This window comes from Chiloscyllium punctatum, chromosome 10 (assembly GCF_047496795.1).
Source record: "Chiloscyllium punctatum isolate Juve2018m chromosome 10, sChiPun1.3, whole genome shotgun sequence".
Lineage (NCBI taxonomy): Eukaryota > Metazoa > Chordata > Chondrichthyes > Orectolobiformes > Hemiscylliidae > Chiloscyllium > Chiloscyllium punctatum.
The window spans coordinates 95,510,858-95,530,495 of NC_092748.1; the positions used below are offsets into that span (position 1 = coordinate 95,510,858).

Consider the following 19,638-nt stretch of genomic DNA (forward strand, 5'->3'; position numbering starts at 1 on the left):
GTTCTTTACTCCGACATCTATCTTAAAACCATCATCCCTCAATTTGCAGCTATGCCCCCTCATACAAGCCAACATCATCATCCTAGGAAAAGGACTTTCACTGTCCACCCTATCTAATCCTCTGATCATCTTGTATGTCTCTGTTAAATCCCCTCTTAGTCGCCTTCTCTCCAATGAGAACAGACCCAAGTTCTTCAGTCTTTCCTCCTAAGACCTTTGCTCCTGAGCAGGCAACATCCTGGTAAGTCTCCTCTGCACCTTTTCTAATGCTTCCACATTCTCCCTGTAATGGTGCGAACAGAACATAGAACATTACAGCCTAGTACAGGCCCTTCGGCCCTCAATATTGCGCCGACCTGTCATACCAATCTGAAGCCCATCTAATCTACACTATTCCATGTACGTCCATATGCTTGTCCAATGTCAACTTAAATGTACTTAAGTTGGTAAATCTACTACCGTTGCAGGCAAAGCATTCCTTACCCTTACTACTCTGAGTAAAGAAACTACCTCTGACATCTGTCCTATATCTATCTCCCCTCAATTTAAAGCTATGCCCTCTTGCGCTCGCTGTCACCATTCTTGGAAAAAGGCTTTCCCTGTCCACCCTATATAACTCTGATTATCTTATATGTATCTCTATTAAATCACCTCTCAATCTTCTCTTTAACGAAAACAGCCTCAAGGCCCTCAGCCTTTCCTTGTAAGACCTTCCCTCCATACCAGGCAACATCCTAGTAAATCTCCTCTGCACCCTTTCCAAAGCTTCCACATCCTTTATAATGCGGTGACCAGAACTGTACACAATACTCCAAGTGCGGCCGTACTAGGGTTTGTACAGCTGTAGCATAACCTCATGGCTCCGGAACTCAATCCCTCTATTAATAAAAGCTAAAACACCGTATGTCTTCTTAACAACCCTGTCAACCTGGGTGGCAACTTTCAAGGATCTGTGTACCTGGACACCGAGATCTCTGCTCATCTACACTACCAAGAATCTTAACATTAGCCCAGTACTTTGCATTCCGGTTACTCCGACCAAAGTGAATCACCTCACACTTGTCCGCATTAAACTCCATATGCCACCTCTCAACCCAGCTCTGCAGCTTATCTATGTCTCTGTAACCTATAACATCCTTCGTCACTATCTACAACTCCACCAACCTTAGTGTCGTCTGTAAATTTACTAACCTACGCTTCTACGCCTTCATCCAGGTCGTTTATAAAAATGACGAACAGCAGTGGACCCAACACCGACCCTTGTGGTACAGCACTGGTAACTGGACTCCAGGATGAACATTTCCTATCAACCACCACCTTATGTCTTCTTTCAGCAAGCCAATTACTGATCCAAACTGCTATGTCTCCCACAATCCCATTCCTCTGCATTTTGTACAATAGCCTACTGTGGGGAACCTTATCGAACGCCTTGCTTAAATCCATATATACCACATCAACCAGTTTACATTCATCTACCTGTTTGGTCACCTTCTCAAAGAACTCAATAAGGTTTATGAGGCACGACCTACCCTTCACAAAATTGTGCTGACTATCCCTAATCAAATTATTCTTTTCTAGATGATTATAAATCCTATCTCTTCTAACCTTTCCAACACTTTTCCAACAACTGAAGTGAGGCTCACTGGTCTATAATTACCAGGATTGTCTCTACTCCCCTTCTTGAATAGGGGAACCACATTTGCTATCCTCCAGTCTTCTGGCACTATTCCTGTAGACAATGATGATTTAAAGATCAATGCCAAAGGCTCGCCAATCTCCTCCCTGGCTTCCCAGAGGATCCTGGGATAAATCCCATCCGGCCCAGGGGACCTATCTATTTTCACAGTCTGCAGGATTTCTAATACCTCTTCCTTGTGAACCTCAATCACACCTAGTCTAGTAGCCTGTATCTCAGTAATCTCCTCGACAACATTGTCATTTTCTAGAGTGAATACTGTTGCAAAATATTCATTAAGTGCTTCCCCTATTTCCTCTGACTTCACACACAACTTCCCACTGCTATCCTTGATTGGCCCTAACCTTACTCTCGTCATTCTTTTATTCCTTAAATACCTATAGAAAACCTTTAGGTTTTATCCTGATCCTATCGGCCAACAATTTCTCATGTCTCCTCCTGGCTCTTCTGAGCGCTCTCTAGGTCTTTCCTGGCTGCCTTGTAACCAGGAAGGGCTTATGCCTGAACCGTCGATTCTCCTGTTCCTTGGATGCTGCCTGACCTGCTGCGCTTTTCCAACAACACATTTTCAGCTCTGATCTCCAGCATCTGCTCTCCTCACTTTCTCCTACCTTGTAACCCTCAAGTGCCCTAACTGAGTCTTCACATCTCATCCTAACGTAAGCCTTCTTCTTCCTCTTGACCAGAGATTCCACTTTCTTTGTAAACTGCGGCTCCTGCACTCTACAGCTTCCTTCCTGCCTGATAAGTATGTACCTATCTAAAACACACAGTAGCTTTTCCTTGAATAAGCTCCAGATTTCTAATGTGCCTATTCCCTTCATTTTCCTTCTCCATCCTATGCTTCCTAAATCTTTTCTAATCGCATCGTAATTGCCTTTCCCCCAGCTGTAACTCTTGCCCAGTGGTATACACCTATCCCTTTCTATCACTAAAGTAAACATAACAGAATTGTGATTGCTATCAGCAAAGTGCTCACCTACTTCCAAGTCTAACACCAGGCTGGGCTCATTAGATTTGGTACTGGATAATGTGGCTTCGCCCCTTGTTGGCCTGTCTACACGCTGTGTCAGGAAGCCCTCCTGCACACACTGGACAAAAACTGACCCATCTATAGTACTCATACTATAGTGTTCCCAGTCAGTATTTGGAAAGTTGAAGTCCCTCAGGAAAACTATCCTGTTTCTCTCACTCCTATCGAGAATCATCTTTGCTATCCTTTCCGCTACATCTCTGGAACTATTCGGAGACCTATAGAAAACTCCCAACAGGGTGACCTCTCCTTTTCTGTTTCTAACTTCAGCCCATACTACCTCAGTTGACGAGTCCCCAAACATCCTTTCTGCAACTGTAATACTGTCCTTGACCAACAATGCCACACCTCCCCCTCTTTTACTATCTTCTCTTTCTTACTGAAACATCTAAATCCTGGAACCTGCAACAACCATTCCTGTCCCTGCTTTAAACATGTCTCTGAAATGTCCATAACATCGAAGACCCAGGTACTAACCCATGCTGCAAGTTCACCCACCTTTATTCCAGATGCTCCTGGCATTGAAGTAGACTCACTTCAAACCAACCTCTTGCTTGCCGGTGCCATTTTGCGTCCCTGAAGCTTGATTTTGGACCTCCCTACACTCAACCTTTTTATATACTTGAACTACAATTTTGGTTCCCATCCCCCTGCTGCATTAGTTTAAACCCACCCCAATAGCCTTAGCGAATTTCCCCCCACCAGAATATGGGTACCCCTCTGATTCAGATGAAGACCATCCTGCTTGTAGAGGTCCCACCTACCCCAGAAAGAGCTCCAATTATCCAAGAATCCAAAAACCTCCCTCCTGCACCATCCCTGTATCCACATATTCAACTCCTCTCTCTCCCTATTCCTTGCCTCACTAGCACGTGGTACGGGCAACAAACCAGAGACAACAACTCTGTTCGTTCTAGCTCTAAGCTTCCATCCTAGCTCCCTGAAATTCTGCCTTAAATCCCCATCTCTCTTCCTGCCTATGTGGACCGTACACAATATTCCAAGTGAGGCCATACTAGCGTTTTGTACAGTTGCAGCATGGCATCATGGCTCTGGAACACAATTCCTCTATCAATAAAACCTAACACACTGTATGCCTTCTTAACAGCTGATATCAAGGAGCAGCTAAAGCCACTTGATGCCACAAGGCTATGGGTCCTGACAGCATTCCAACAATAGCCTAGATCCATCGATCCACACCAACTCGTCCACACCAACCAGACATCCCAATCTGACCTACTCCTATTTGTTAGCACTTGTCCATGTCCCTCTAAACCCTTCCTATTCATATACCCAACCAGATGCCTTTTAAATGTTGTAATTTATCTCCGCTACTTCCTCTGGCAACTCATTCCACACATGCACTACTCTCTGCATAAAAAAATTACCCCTCAGTTCCTTTTTAAATCTTTCCCCTCTTGCCTTAAACCTATGCCCTCTAGTTTTCAACTCTCCCACCCTATAAACAGACCTTGTCTATTCACCCTTCTCATGCCCCTCATGATTTTATAAACCTCCTATAAGGTTTAACCTCTATAAACCTCAGCCTCTGACCCGCCAGGGGGAGAAACCCTCAGCCTATTCACTTTTCCCCTTTACTCGAACCCTCCAGTTCTGGCAACATCCTTGTAAATCTTTTCTGCACCCTCTCAAGTTTAACAACATGCTTCCTTTCAAAGGGTGACCAGAATTGTGGCCTCACCAATGTCCTGTTCAGCCACAACATGTCCACTTGTGACTTGTGCTTAAGAAATTGCCATAACCATAGTCAGGTTTTTTTCAATACAGCTACAGCCCTGCAATCTGCCTGACAATATGGAAAACTAATTAGGTTATGTCCTGCCCCTAAAAAAGAGGGCAAGGCAATTGGGACAATTACCATCCAAACAGTCTACTCTCAGTCATTAGTAAGTGATAGGGATCATCAACAGTATTAACAAGCAGTACTTGCTTACCAATAAGGTGCTCACTGATGCTCCATTTAGGTTCTGCCAGGTTTACTCCACTTCTAACCTCACATCCACACCCACCAACCCTACCACCCTGTGGCTGAACACTTCAATTCCCCCTCCCGCTCCATCAAGGTCCTGGGCCTCTTCCATTGCCCAACCGTTACCATCTGACGCCTGGAGGAAGAACGCCTCATATTCAGCCTTGGGGCCCTGAAACCACACAGGATAAATGTGGATTTCAACAGTCTAGTTTTAGGACAACCTTTCTAGCCTGCTCCCTATTTGAGATGAACTGTGAGATATTGAAGAGGATTGCTGATATATGGATGCTAATATCCAATGATACCTCTGTCCCAAAATACAGTTTTGGTCTACAGTTTTCATATGCCTGTGTGCAGCTTATTGCCACAGGTCTTTGCAAATAGGCCCTATTAAAAATCTACATGCACCTTGTTTAATGTGACATTGTTAATGCAATGATGATCAGAAGGCAGTGACATGTCAAACTAGGGCCACTTTACTGCTACTTCATAGCCAGTAAAATATCCAATCATCCTTCTCTTGATTATATTATGAAGAGGTGGGTGAACCAAACCTTTTTTTTAAGAGAGTTAAAAGCTAGCAGGGACCGCACCAAGTGTTCTCGATAAGACACAATGTAACATGTGCTCCAGCTACTGCGGTAGCTGGTTTCCTGTAAATGATAAGAAAACAGATTCGAATTAGGCCAATCAGTTTAAATTATACCTGAAAAATACCAAGTTCCAATCCAGTTTGAATTGAGTTATATTGACAATCTTAAAAGCCAATGACACAATCCGATGCTCTGGGGTATAAGACTGGGAGGAAAATCGAGCAGTTGGGAGGAGAACTACCAAGCCCTAGCATGTAAACGGACTGCCTGAAAAATAGCTCTCTTGAAAGTTGCCTTTTTCAATCTGTAACCTGTGAAACAGAATCCCTAAGAAGAAAAGAAGACACAGGAAGATCCAAATAGAAGAATCAAAAGCTGCCTGGTTTTGAGATATGAAGCTTTGTTTTGTAAATCTTAATTGGGAGATTTATCAGATTAGTATTATAGAAGGGAAAGTAAAAGATAGGTTAGAGTAAGAACTTGTGAATAGTTGTTAGTTAATTATTCTCTGTTATACTTTAAGAAATAAAGTTGTTAAGTTTTACTTTAAACAGTTCTTGATCACTCGAATTTTTACAGATTACTGGATGGGATAAATCTTTTCTATGTTGCTGGCTTTAAATCGAGCAGGAGGGTTTACCCCATGTTGTAACAATTAGTCTTTGAGGATTTTCTGAACCATACTTTATTTGGCACCTCTCCCAACCACGAATTCTTGGGTGACCCTATGCAGTATCGCTCAAGGGATCATCAGAGACCGCAGGCCATAGAGTCATACAATGTGGAAACAGACCCTTTGTCACAAATCGTCCATGTGGACTGGGTTTCCTAAACTGAATTAGTTCCATTTGCCTGCATTTGGCCCATGTCCCTCTAAACCTTTCCAATCCATCTACCTGCCCACATAATGGCGACCATTTGCAAGTTATTAGATATGCACATAAAATCAAATTGTGCTAAGATTTGGACGAGTACACAAGTTTTTACTTTGAACAATAGTAATAGAATCAGAGCCAATCTGAAACCTTAAATAAAATCTTGGTAGCAAAGGCCATTTAATCCTGTATATACTGAAACAGTCACAGAAAGCAAGTAATAGGATTTTAGATAAACGTGATTACAGATCCAAAAGCCTTTTCTGCCTCTTTAAGCATATATTGCCAATGGATTATTGAGTGCTCTGAGCTTTTAAATGATGAATAATTGAGAACAGTATGTGTTCCAGTTCTGCTTGGAGCAGCAATTTTGCTCAGTGGGTTGCATGGAACGTGCATGGCACATTAAAAATCAGAGCTGCAGAATGAGGAGCCTCTGGCAATCTGCTGGTAACATGTCTACACTTTCTTGCTTGTCAATTTTCACTTTTACCCACCATCTGCCACAACCCCTTCATCCCCCACTGTTCTACCTTCCCGAAGGCACTGGTTACTGATTGTATTGGGTTCCGCTGATACCTGTTGCATTCCAGTTGCCAGGTGAGAGAGTAAAATTTGACCCAGCATATTTTATCAACAATCCTCATTGCACAGATGTTTTGCAGTTGTCTGTCATAACTAGAGAATGAAATGACTTGTAATACTACATGAATTCAGATATCCAAAAGCATTGATTTGTTTTTTAAAAATTTCATGATGGCATTGAAGTAGATTATGGAGTCATAGAGTCATGGAAACAATCCATTTGGTCCAACTAGTCCACGCTGACCATGTTCCCAAATTAAACTAGTCCGACCTTCCTCTGTTTGGTCCATATCCCTCTAAACTTTTCCTATTCATGTACTCATCCAAATATCTTTTAAATGTTCTAACTATACCTCTATTCATCACTTCCACTGGCAATTCATTCCACTCATGAATCATTCTCTGTGTAAAAAAGAAAGTTGCCCCCATGTCCCTTTTTAAATTTACTTCCTCTCACCTTAAAATTATGCCTCCTAGTTTTGAACTCACCCTTCCTTCAGAAAAGACCCCCTGTCATTCATCTTATCTATGCCCAATTTATAAAACCTCTGTAAGGTCACCCCTCAACTTCCTATGCTCCAGTGAAAGAAGTCCCAGCCTATTTTTATAAATCAAACCCTCCATTTGCAGCAACGTCTTGGTAAATCTTTTCTGAAATCCCTCCAGTTTTAAAATATCCTTGTTATAAAAATGTAACCAAAACTGCATACAGTAGAAGAGGCCTCACCAAAGTCCTGTACATCTTCAATACGATGTCCCAATTTCTCCACGGAAAGGCCAGAGCAATGAAGGCAAGCGTGCTAAATGCCTTCTTAACCGCCCTACCTTCAGGCATAGGTTTGGCAGATATTTATTGAGCCAATGTTGGAAGAGCCGATCCCGGAGGATTCTGAGGAAGTAACAGCAGATATTTATACATATCATGTAGGCAGTGCATTACTCAAATTCCAAAATAGTCTGTTTCAATGAAATAAATTGTTTCAAACAAATCAAAAATAGCAGTGGTGCCTAAGTCTCTTGTCTTCATCTATTCCACCTTTCTTCTGTGATACTCTGTCAACCTGTAATTGTGTCTGGCAGGCTGCCCAGGCGGCAGCATTTCAAGCTTTACAGCCAGCAAAAGTGTGCACTAACAAAATGAATGGAGGCTGCAATTGATTCCATCTAAATGCCCCCCACTGCTCTGTCCCCACTGGAAACCCACATCTTGTCATTTTCCAGTGGGAGAACCTCACATAAAGGCAAACACTCAGACAATCCCTAGAGTGTGGAAACAGGCCCTTTGGCCCAACAAGTCCACACCGCCCCTCCGAAGATTAACCCATCCTCGTGCCTTGATACTGCCTAGTGAGAAACCAAATGCATATAAAATGCAGTAAATTGCTCCTGCCATGAAGATAAGCCTTGATGACTATCCCTTTAAAGTTCCCTTTAAACCCAGCAGTTTGACCAAGCCTTTGGTGAGTAGTTTTGGATAGTTTGTTCTCTGGCTCAACTTCCATTTTCCTCATTTTTAAAGGAGTTTGAGATGTCGTCCTTTATTAAAAGTGTTTTAGAGATGCTTGTTGTGAAGCTACAGGTTCTTTAGTGACTTCAATCCAACACCTAAATTCACCGAGGAGTGGAAAATTGTGTGTCATTGGTGAAACAGAGAGGACCTTTGAACACTGTGAGAAATGCAGTAAAATTGCAGTCAGTTCATTCCTCCCTCACTTCTACTGTAGATAGAACCTGATGGAAGCTGGAAACCTGAATTTAAATTTTACACCTCAAATAGTTTCATGAAAATTTTCCTTATTAAAACCCCAAAGTAAACCAATATAAAGACAAATCCAAGCCACTTTGTCTTAAATTCCTTCAGATAGCATTGCTAAAACGCACTGCAGATGCTTGAAGAGGATACTGTGGGTTGTGTCATGCATTCAAACAGAATGTTCAAGTTTATTTCAACTCCCAGCCTGTGCTAAAAAAAACATTATATGTAGCCTAAGAGCTCTTAGCTGAACAAAGTAAAAATCTTAGTGATTTGAGAAATACAAATCTTCCATGGTTCCTACTCCTGGCTATTGTTTTGCCACCCCTACTGCAAGTCATTTTAGGTGGATGTTGGTGGAGGTTGACATTAAGATTGGTTGTGATGCTTGAAGTGGTGAATATTTTCTTGACATTCAATACTGTGGCTAACATGTGGTATTGCAGCAAACACCCATGGGGCCACTAACCCATTAGGCACTTACAATTTCTGGAAATAGTGAAGAAAAAGCAGAATAAAAAGTGAACACTTGGCAAAGGATTGAGAATGCATTTTTAATCCTTGTGTTAAATAAAATGGTTAAATGCAGGGATTCAAAGAGAGAGTCTGTAAATGGCTCATGGCTTTTTGCTCAAGATTTATCTTAGCTAAGTAAAATATCTTCTTAAAACGTACGTTAATGATACCTCTTGATTAAATTTGTTCATATGACAAAATATAATGCAATTATGCTTTTGGTTTAAGCTCAGCTGCGTGGTTGAATCATATTCACCTGTTTAGAAAAAATGGGTTATTTTACAGTATAATTTAATCCTTGCTTCAGGTGTGTTATATCATGAATAGCCCAGTTTGTTCTGGTCGTGAAAGGGCTCTACCTATTAGTCTGATTTAATGAAGGTGGCCAGTGTTGCCTCCAGTATTGGACATTGTTAATTTCTATGAAAATCTGTGCCTACATCTGCTTTGGCTTTGTACTTGTCTCTCTCATTTGAATTAGTCCTTATTCATGGCGTTATCTTCTTGTAACCAATAGAGGTTTATTGTGCATTGTTTAAGAAAGATCACATTGAAGGGTGTGCATTCAGTGAAGTAATAGGCCTTCTATTAGCTTCTGGGCAGAAGTAGTCATGTGGATATTGAGATTTCTATTGGATGGCATTTTCCATGTGTTGTAGTATATGCCTGTATATTGATTTGTGCTCTAGTTAAATGGCAAATCCTACTTTTGCAATCTTACTGTGTGTGAAAAGGTGACAACAGAGGCAATAATGCTTATTTCTGGCAGTGGAATCCCCGCAATGATATTTGAGCCTTTTATGCTTACTTCAGTAGTAACAGAACTGAGCAGACAACATTTTTTTGTCAGCTTCGCACAAAGTACTTTGTTGAAGGGGAAGGCAAAAAACGAGAATTGGTTTGATAGTTGGAACTCCATTTGGGTGCAAAGTGCATGCAACGTTGATTTCTAAATGCTGTGACCCTCATTTCTTACCCTCGTGTAATGATGTTGCTGAAACTTCTGCCCTAGACTCTGATTACTTAATGCTTAGCACTTGGAGCCTTAATAGGGGCTTGTATTGTGTGTATGCAGTGAACTGATTCAGAGATTAGATCAGACCTGCACCACATCGGATAACCAGTCTCAGTAATGTTCCTGGTTGGAATTTATATTCTGATCATAGTGTGGATTAGTGAATGACTGCATACACCTGTAAATGAAATAAAAACCTGGAATCATATTTCTGTGAGCCATCTCATTGCTGAGTGCTCTGTGGGGGGAGGGGTATTATCATGTGTAAAGCCACAAAATAACTAACTTTTTCAACTGTAATGACCTAAACTTATTAACCTCTTGAAATGATATTGCTCAGACCTTGTGACTTCAGCTTTTGTGCAGTAGTTGGTAATTTAACTTCTTGGAAACATAATATTGACTATGATATCATGTCATATCATTACAAGCTGACTGTAATATAAAGCTGTTGTGCTATTTTGTTGATGATCGTAAATTATATGATATGCTTAGAATATACACCAGCTATTCTTTCAACATTTATACACTGAATGGCTGTGTGCGATATAAATTGAGGCTAACAGGGCGATTTTAATTCCCATACCAGCTGAGATTCCCATGAAGGATTCTCAACCTCTCTATTCACCTGAGGTGTGGTTAACCTCAGGTCAATGGTTCTCTGGGACTAGGGCAATTTTACCTTTATATGCTCCTAGTATTTTATCGTACCAGTAGTGTTCTGAGGGGTTCTTGAAGGAGCAGTGCTCTGAAAGCTTGTGATTTCAAATAAACCTGTTGGATTATAACCTGGTGTCAAGTGACTTCTGAACAAATCTATAAGTTTTTTTTAGATTAGATTCTCTACAGCGTGGAAACAGGCCCTTTGGCCCAACAAGTCAACACCGCCCCTCCGAACAGAAACCCACCCAGACCCATTCCCCTACCCTATATTTACCCCTGACTAATGCACCAACACTGTGGGCAATTTAGCAATGTCCAATTCACCTGACCTGCACATCTTTGGATTGTGGGAGGAAACCGGAGCACCTGGAGGAAACCTACGCAGAGACTGGGAGAATGTGCAAACTCCACACAGACAGGTGGGAATCGAACCCATATCCCTGGTGCTGTAAGGCACCAGTGCCAGACTTGGCAGATGTCTAATGGCAACATTCAAGCTAAGTCAAGATGCTCTGGAGAGGGATTTTGCACCAAGAACTGCACCCATTATTTTGGACTTTTCCATAGACAATAAAACCAGACTTTAATGAGTATTATAGATTGGCAAGACACCCACTCTATACATTTTGAGAGCGCAAGCTAAGAATATGAAAACTTAAAGAACCGATACAGGAGAAATCCATGTGGCTCTATTCATTTGGATCACAGCTGATCCTTTACCTTTTCTCCACTTCCCTGCCCTATTCTCCAATGCCATGATTCTCTGAGTGAAAAAAAATCAATTTAGTTCTTGAATATAGCCAGGGACTGAGCATTTCAACCCTTGTAGGGTAGAGCAACTCAAAAAATATAATTTGCAAAATGTTCAGGTTTGTTTTAAGAGCAGCCAGTAATAGTCCCTTTCGGCAACGTAGAATTCAAACACCTGTCCACATGATGCATAAAATAACAATAGTCAGAGTCCTAACTGTGTGTAAGTTTCTGGTGCATTGGGAAAAGTTTGGATGCCTGAAATAAATAGGTGGGCTAGACACTCTCCATCCTCACACCATGGCACACCTCCTCTAATGATGACGCCATTTCTAATCTATACTAACTTACTACTATTTACTATTACTAATCTATAAAGGCTATTTTGAAAAGTTAAATTAGCTCTGCGTTCTGAGTCTGACTCACAAAAGATACATAACCATAATCTACACTTGGATCAAATGTTCTGTGCAAATCTCACTGAAAGTGTTCTGTTTTCAATATTTCTTGAAGTCTCAGAAAAGCCGCAACTTAATTGATGCCCATTCTTTGATCGATGGTGTATGAAAGGATTAGCACTCCCTTTGAAAAGGATGGAAGGGGTCCTAGTGGCCTTACACACACAAATTGTTGAGACATTGCCATCTACTTAGTGGCATCTAAGCATGTTTTGGGTCCTTTTGTGACACAGTGATAGTGTTCCTGCCCTGGACCAGGAAGGCCCAGGTTCAAGTCCCACCTACACCAGAGGTGCATAATAACATCTCTGAGCAGGTTGATTAGGAAAACATGTTAATTTAAAAAAAATAGTCTTCAATCTATTGCAGAATTGTCACATTTTTGCATAGCGAAATGACAATTCTATCATCAATTTGAAAGTGAACCAGTGAAGTCTTAGTCATTTCCAAGACTTCAAGAAACAAATATGGAAAATATCTAGACTTTTCTCCTGCCTGGCATTTGTTGTCTAAATGGAGGTAGAGGAGTGTACTGAGGTTTAAGTCTTGGCAGACTTGCAGTTTTGTGCTCTCGGTTAACCACTGAGAAGGGCAAAGACAGCAGGTGTATGGGATCACAGGCAGTTGCAATTTATCCTTCAAGCCTCACACAATATCCTGACTCAGAACTACGTCGCCGTTCTTGCGTCATTGCTGGATCAAATTCCTTCTCTCATTAAAGTCCATTTTTATTGTTAATTCCTTTCAAAATGGGTGTCCTTATACTCCAAGGACTGCGGCAGTTCAAGAAAGTGGCTCATTATCATCTTCTCCAGGGCTAGTAGGGATGAGCAATAAACGCTGGTCTAGCCAGTGATTCCCAAAACCCAAGAATGATTTTTTTTAAAAATCCATCAGTTTGCTGCTTTTCTGCAATCTTACTGAGCTTGTGCATAACAGCTCGAGCTTTGTCCTTGTGGAATTGTCTTGGTCTCTCTGGAGCTCAGTGGTTGGCTGCTACTTATTTCTTTTAGTGACATCCACCTGCATGACAATAATTTCCAAACCCATCTGCACTGCTGGTTTAATATTCTCTTTCCCAAAAGTTGCTGCACTTGCTGTGTGCTGACATTAGCTATTTCCAGACTAAAGGACACCTAAATGTATTTGACAGTAACAGCAGGATTTCCCACTTTTTGCTTGAGAACGCACTTGTATGGCCCAACCAATTTGATGCTGTACTGAGGGGGTGCTTCAGTATCAGAAGTGCCATCCTTTGGATGAGTTATTAAACTGATGCTTTGTCTGCCCCTTACATAGAAATTATCCTATAGCACCTTTATAAGCAGCAGCAGGGAAGTTTATGCTGGACAATATTTTTCTTTAACTAACTTCAGCAAGCCTCAAATGAACTGCTCATGATCTCATTGTTGTTTGTGAGACCTTGCTCAGTGCAAATTGGCAAACACATTTCCTACATAGCAATAGTGACTTGATTTCAGCATAGACATTTTTTTAAAACATCAACCTGTGCAGGCTTGCTATGACACACCTCTGGAGCAGGTGGGACTTGTACCTAGGTTGTCTAGTCCAGAGACAGGGACTACAACTGTGGCACAAGAGCCGACACATAGTTCCCAACTGACTGTGAAGACCTCTGGGATGTCCTGAGGTTGTTAAATGTGCTACAAAAATGCAAGTTTTTCTGACACAAAGAATTAAGCAACGTGTATTATTTGTAAATCGGTAAAGCACTATGAAAATAACTTCATACTCATCCCTCGGCCCCACCGTAAACCACTGAGAGTGGATTAAGTGTTTACTTAAAGCAAGCTGTAATAACTATACGTACTCCATCATCAGTAAATATTCAGGTAAGTCTTGAAGAAAAAGAAACGTGATTGCTCTAATCGGGTACCTCAATGATTAGAGATTGTGTTAAAATGAACTGCATTCCACTAGTTCAGTCCTTTAGTATGAAAACCAAATACTAATTTTAAAAATATCCTGAGATATAAGTAAATCCAGTGATGTCAGTTCTGTTTAAACTTGATAATTAGGTCCAGAAATGGGTTGCTTGTGTATCATCAGTGCATCATGCCAAAGAGAGCCCAGTAAACTCAAAAGCTGTTGTATTGAGTGGACTTAACTTCCAGAGAGCAGAAGTTGAACTTAACAATGCTATATTATCCTTTGTGCTTTGTAATGAGAATGTAACACATTAATTGCATTATTTGCCAATTGAGAAAAAGGATACATTAAAAATAGCAACAAATTTCAACACTTGTTTAATCAGGACAATAGGGGCAAAATTCCACTAGAACATTGTAATAACTACACTACTATACATTTTAAAAAAGCAGAGGCCTAACCTGCACCAGTGTATGGACATTGATATGCTGGTAGTATCTTTCACTTTGATATTTGATATGTCGGTCTTCAGTAATGCAGGAACATGTTAACAAATGTTTGTTTGAAAGGTGATATTTCAGCCTAATTGTTCTCAACTCAGCTGTAAACTATTTTTTCCAACTGCAGTGTTGTAAAGATGACTCAGGGAGGGAAGATTTTAAGGTTGACTTCGTAGGCTATTGATGTACTTCCTGCTTCCCTTGCTGACTGGCAGATGGTAAATGAACAATTTGTAGTTAGTTCCAATAACAACAGTTTAACATTGCAACCAGCCTATTTTATCTTGGCACAAATAATTACAATTGGCATATTTTCCAAGATTTATTTTAGAAAGTCAATTTTAGAAAGTGTACAATTGAATGTTGAAGTGATTAAGGGAGCAGATAGGCAGGATCAAATCTCACAGTTACATTTCTTCATTATTAGATGTTGTTTGGAAGGAATAAACACTGTGGTGACCATGCCTTGGATTGATGTGCCTAAGTCCGTCCATGGAATGTCTTTCTCTTGCAGACTCTTGCTTGTTGGTTTCATAGATGCTGTGCTTTCTTGGTTTTCAAGAGTATTAGCAGTTTATATTTCCCCTCCTCCAGTCTGCACTGTCTTACCAGAGTGCTATTGTTCTGTGTCTCATACATCCCCATTTTACCTGGAGTTTAAATAAAGCTCTCTCCCTCTCTGTTGTGCAGTCAATGTTTTATTCTCACTAATATATCATTTTCCTGGATACAGCTCTTTTGTTCATTGTTTCTCTCTGTACCTCTTCAAGTCTCTACCACGTGTTTCTCTCTGCCTTGCTGGCCTCTGAGTAGTATCATCGTTTCCATAATCATCATATTTATAAATCATAATATCACATGCTGTCCCTTTTCAAAAGCATGGATCAGAATCTACATTAATGAAAAATGAATATTTAATTGGTTTTCCAAACATCCAGGATTGTCCTGGAGTCTTCAGGAGAATATGAATGTAAAAATTAGGAGCAGAATTAGACTACAGAGGAACCTCGATTATCTGAATAAGACGGGTGGGCACTATTTCGTTTGGATAATTGATTATTGGTTATTTGATTAATTGATTCAATGCCTCTCCCTGGGGCTCGGAGTCGTCTAAATTTTCCTTTTGTCTTGCTCTGCCTGCCTTGCTCCCCCTCTCTGTGTCAGAGTTTGTTTCTGCGAGCTTCACCCTCCTCCCCTCCCCCCCCCCCCCCGCTCCCCACCTCCCACCAACTCCGGGGCAACAAGACTACTGCTGCCTTTGGGGGTGAGTCTCAAATTAGTGCACACATACACACACAACTTTTTGACAGGTTCCACCTTTGTCCTGTACAGGACAATGCTGGAGAGACTATCTGGGGAAGTGGGGTGTAGGGTACACCTTTGTATAGAACTCCAGGGAAAATGTGGGGAGAGAGAGAGAGAGAGAGAGAGAGAGAGAGAGGGAGAGAGCGAGAGACGGATGGTGTCAGTCATTTGGAGATAGTGCCTGGGCTCCTATCGATATCCAGGACTGTTCTCGGAAGCATTTCAATAAGCGAGTTCATTTTTAATTATTGTAAACAAAGCACGCAATTAGTATTGAAACACCTCTTTGATGTAACGTTTTTATCGGGACCTTGAGATCTTCGGATAATCCGAAATTCGGATAATCGAGGTTCCTCTGTATTTGGCTTCATGAGCCTGCTGTGTCATTTAATATTATCATAGCTGATCGGATTGTGACCTCAACTCATTATTCCTGCCTATCCCTGTTATACATTTACCCTCTTGTTATATATTTACCCTCTTGTTAGTTAAAGATTTAATTGCCTCAGCCTTAAAGTATAGATTAACCACGATTCCAAATATCCAAAGACTCATGACTATCAGAAAATAAATCCTTCCAATCTCCATCTTAAATGGGAGCTACTTTATTTTTTAAAACTTCATCCCCTATTCCCTTACAGTACACAAAGCTCCCAAAGTGGCGCCTGAGCAGTTTAGTCAATCCAAGGTTTCAGAGTAGCTGATTGGGGTGATTGACATTCTGATGTGTTGGCTTATAATTTTGGAAATTGATGTTTCTGCTCAAACTCCACACAGACAGTCAGCCAAGGCTGGAATCAAACCCAGGTCCTTGATGCTATGAGGAAATGGTGCTTTAACCACTGAGCCACCTTGCCACCCCCTTAAAGTATTGACACCTTAATCACACCATCTGACACTTTTGATCACATGCAGAGACTTGTTATTCAGCCTGTCAACACTCCACTCACACTATTTTGTACTATCTTCTGACACTCTTAATTACCTAGAATTATCTCTCTGCCTATAAATTCTTGTGCCCGTGTGTATCCCTTCACTTCACCTGATGACGGCACTGCACTCTGAAAGCTTGTGATTTCAAACAAACCTGTTGAACTAAAACCTGGTATCATGTGCCTTCTGACTTTATCTTTGTACTAGCAGCAAATTTAGCAGCAATACCTTCAGGCCTTCATCCCTGTAATTTACATAGCCTGATACCCCAATATTGATCCCTGTGGCATACCACTCAAAATATCCTGTTAACATGAGAAAGACTTATGCAAGAATTTATGCCAATCCTGGATCCATGTTAATATGTTACCTTTTATATCATGAACTCTTATATTAGATTAGATTCCCTACAGTGTGGAAACAGGCCCTTCAGCCCAACAAGTCCACGCCGACCCTCCGAAGAGCAACCCACCCAGACTCATTCCCCTAAATTTATCCCTGACTAATGCACCTAACACTACGGGCAATCTGGCATGGCAATTCACCTAATCTGCACATCTTTGGCTTGTGGGAGGAAACTGGAGCAAACCACGCAGACATGGGGAGAATGTGCAAACTCCACACGGACAGTTGCCCGAGATAGGAATTGGACCCAGGTCCCTGGTGCTGTGAGGCAGCAGTGCTAACCACTGAGCCACCGTGCTGCCCGTGGTATTATATTGCATAGTAACTTTGATGTGGCACTTTGCTGGATGCCTTCTGGAAATCTACCCCAGTAATACATGGAAATCAATGTACTGGTCATGCTGGAGTACCATTGTGAAATATACATGATCAGTCAGACCGTTACATGTTGTTTGTGAGTTTAACTAACCAGTTTCCTTCTGAGAAGTACATATGTCAACAGTTTCCCCATTATTAACATTATTTATACTTCCTCAAAAATCATCCAAATAAAGATGGAGTCCTGTGGATGCTGGAAATTTGAAAAATAAATACAGAGAATGGTGGAGAAATCATATTAGCATTAACTGTTTCTCTCCCCACAGATGATGCCAGACCTGCTTTCTCTGTGTTTGTTTCCATTCCACAAAACCATGCTGACGTTGCCTGGATAAAATTAGATTTTCTAAGTACCTGGCTATAACATTCTCAATAGCATATTCTGCCACTTCCCTCGGACAAATGATAGGTTAACCAACTTATAGTTTTCTGCTTTCTGTCTCACCTTCTTGAAAAGTGGGTGAAGTCCATCATGATCTCGTTACTTGTAGGATTTTATTCCTCGTACTTTTCTCAGCACTGACTCCCAGGAGCTAGATATAGTCTTAAAGCTAAAGCGAATGAAGTAAAAGCAGGAACATGGTACTGAGGTGAACAATCACCTATGATCATATTGAATATAGCAGATGAGACTTGAAGGGCCAAATTGCCTACTCCTGCTCCTGCTCCTGCTCCTATTTTCTGTGTTTCCATGTTTCTATTTTTCCTGTTGGTTGTAGTTGTTATACATTATTTACGCTATTTCACATTCTGATGCACAATTATTTCCAGAATATTGTTTGTAACTTGCATGAGAAAGAAAAAAAGTCTCTGTTGAATTCCTCTTCCATTTCCCAATTTTACATACATAATTCCTCAAATTTGATCTGTTTAGAGGGCTGATACTTACTTTACTTTCTCCTCTTTCTCTCTTGTCCTCTATTTTTGCCCTCTCTGGTATCCTTTCAGTCATTCTTTGTTCTTTATGTTCTGTCCAATTTTTTAACCTGTCACTGATCCTAGTGGGATGATAAGCTTTTTCTTTCTATACGCCATCTACTGTTTGCCCACTCCTTTGCCTTTAGTTTGTCAGAAATAGTGTATACTTCCTATAGAACCATTCTTTTTTTCTGGAATGTATGTTTTCTGAAAACACCGAAATATCTCTTTAAGTGTCTGCTCCATATCTCCTATTCTTTAATCTAGTTTTGCAATTGAGTTTCAATTAGGAATTAATTATTGATCCCCTGGACACAGTTGTGAAAAAGTCAAGCAAAAACAGAAATTGCTGGAGAAACACCGCAGGTCTGGCAGCATCTGTGGAGCGAAAACAAAGTTAACTTTTCAAGTCCAGTGGCCCTTCTTCAGAACTGTTCAGTACTGCCAGACCTGCTGAGTTTTTACAGCAATATCTTATTTTGTTTGTCTGGATGTAGGTTTGCGATAGTTGAGCTGGAGGGTTCATTTCCAGATATTTCGTCACCCTACTAGGTAACATCTTCAGTGGGCCTCTGGGCAAAGGGCATCACCAACCCAAACAGCAGATAAGGGAAGCTCTAAATGAGTTTTTTGCTTCGGTTTTCACCAAGGAAAGGGAACTTGTTGTAAATGAAAACTTAGAGGAGCTGGGATACAGTCTTGACCAGACCAAGATTGATGAAGATGATGCGCAAGAAATTTTGGAAAACATTAAGATTGATAAGTCCCCAGGGCCAGACCAGATTTATCCTAGGCTGCTCCGGGAAGTGAGAAAGGAGGTTGCTAAGCCGCTGGCGAGGATATTTGCCTCCTCACTCTCCACATGAGTCGTACCGGAGGATTGGAAGGAAGCGAATGTTGTTCCATTTTTCAAGAAGGGTAATAAGGAAATCCCTGGCAATTACAGACCAGTCAGTCTTATGTCTGTGGTCAGCAAAGTTGTGGAAAGAATTCTGAGGGATAGGACTTATGACTATTTGGCAAAGCATAGCATGATTAAAGGCAGTCAGCATGGCTTTGTAAGGGGCAGGTCACAAATCTTATTGAGTTCTTTGAGGAGGTGTCAAGGCAGGTCGACCACGGTCGAGCAGTGGATGTGGTGTATATGGATTTCAGCAAGGCATTTGATAGGGTTCCCCATGGTAGGCTCATTCATAAACTCAGGAAGTATGGCATACAGAGAGATTTGGCTATCTGGATTCAGAATTGGTTGGCTGACAGAAGGCAGAGAGTAGTTGTAGATGGAAAGTATTCTGTCTGGAAGACAGTGTTGAGTGGGGTCCCGCAGGGCTCTGTTCTTGGGCCTCTGCTCTTTGTAGTTTTTATAAATGACTTGGATG

The 19,638-nt window shown here is 41.1% G+C and overlaps 1 protein-coding gene and 1 pseudogene across 7 annotated transcripts in view; both read left to right on the forward strand.

Moving 5' to 3' along the window:
- The window catches only part of lypd6b (LY6/PLAUR domain containing 6B), a 183,948-nt gene that overhangs the window by 68,853 nt on the left and 95,457 nt on the right, over nucleotides 1-19,638 (forward strand). The window lies entirely within an intron of this gene.
- LOC140482540 (U6atac minor spliceosomal RNA) lies at nucleotides 12,029-12,145 on the forward strand (annotated as a pseudogene).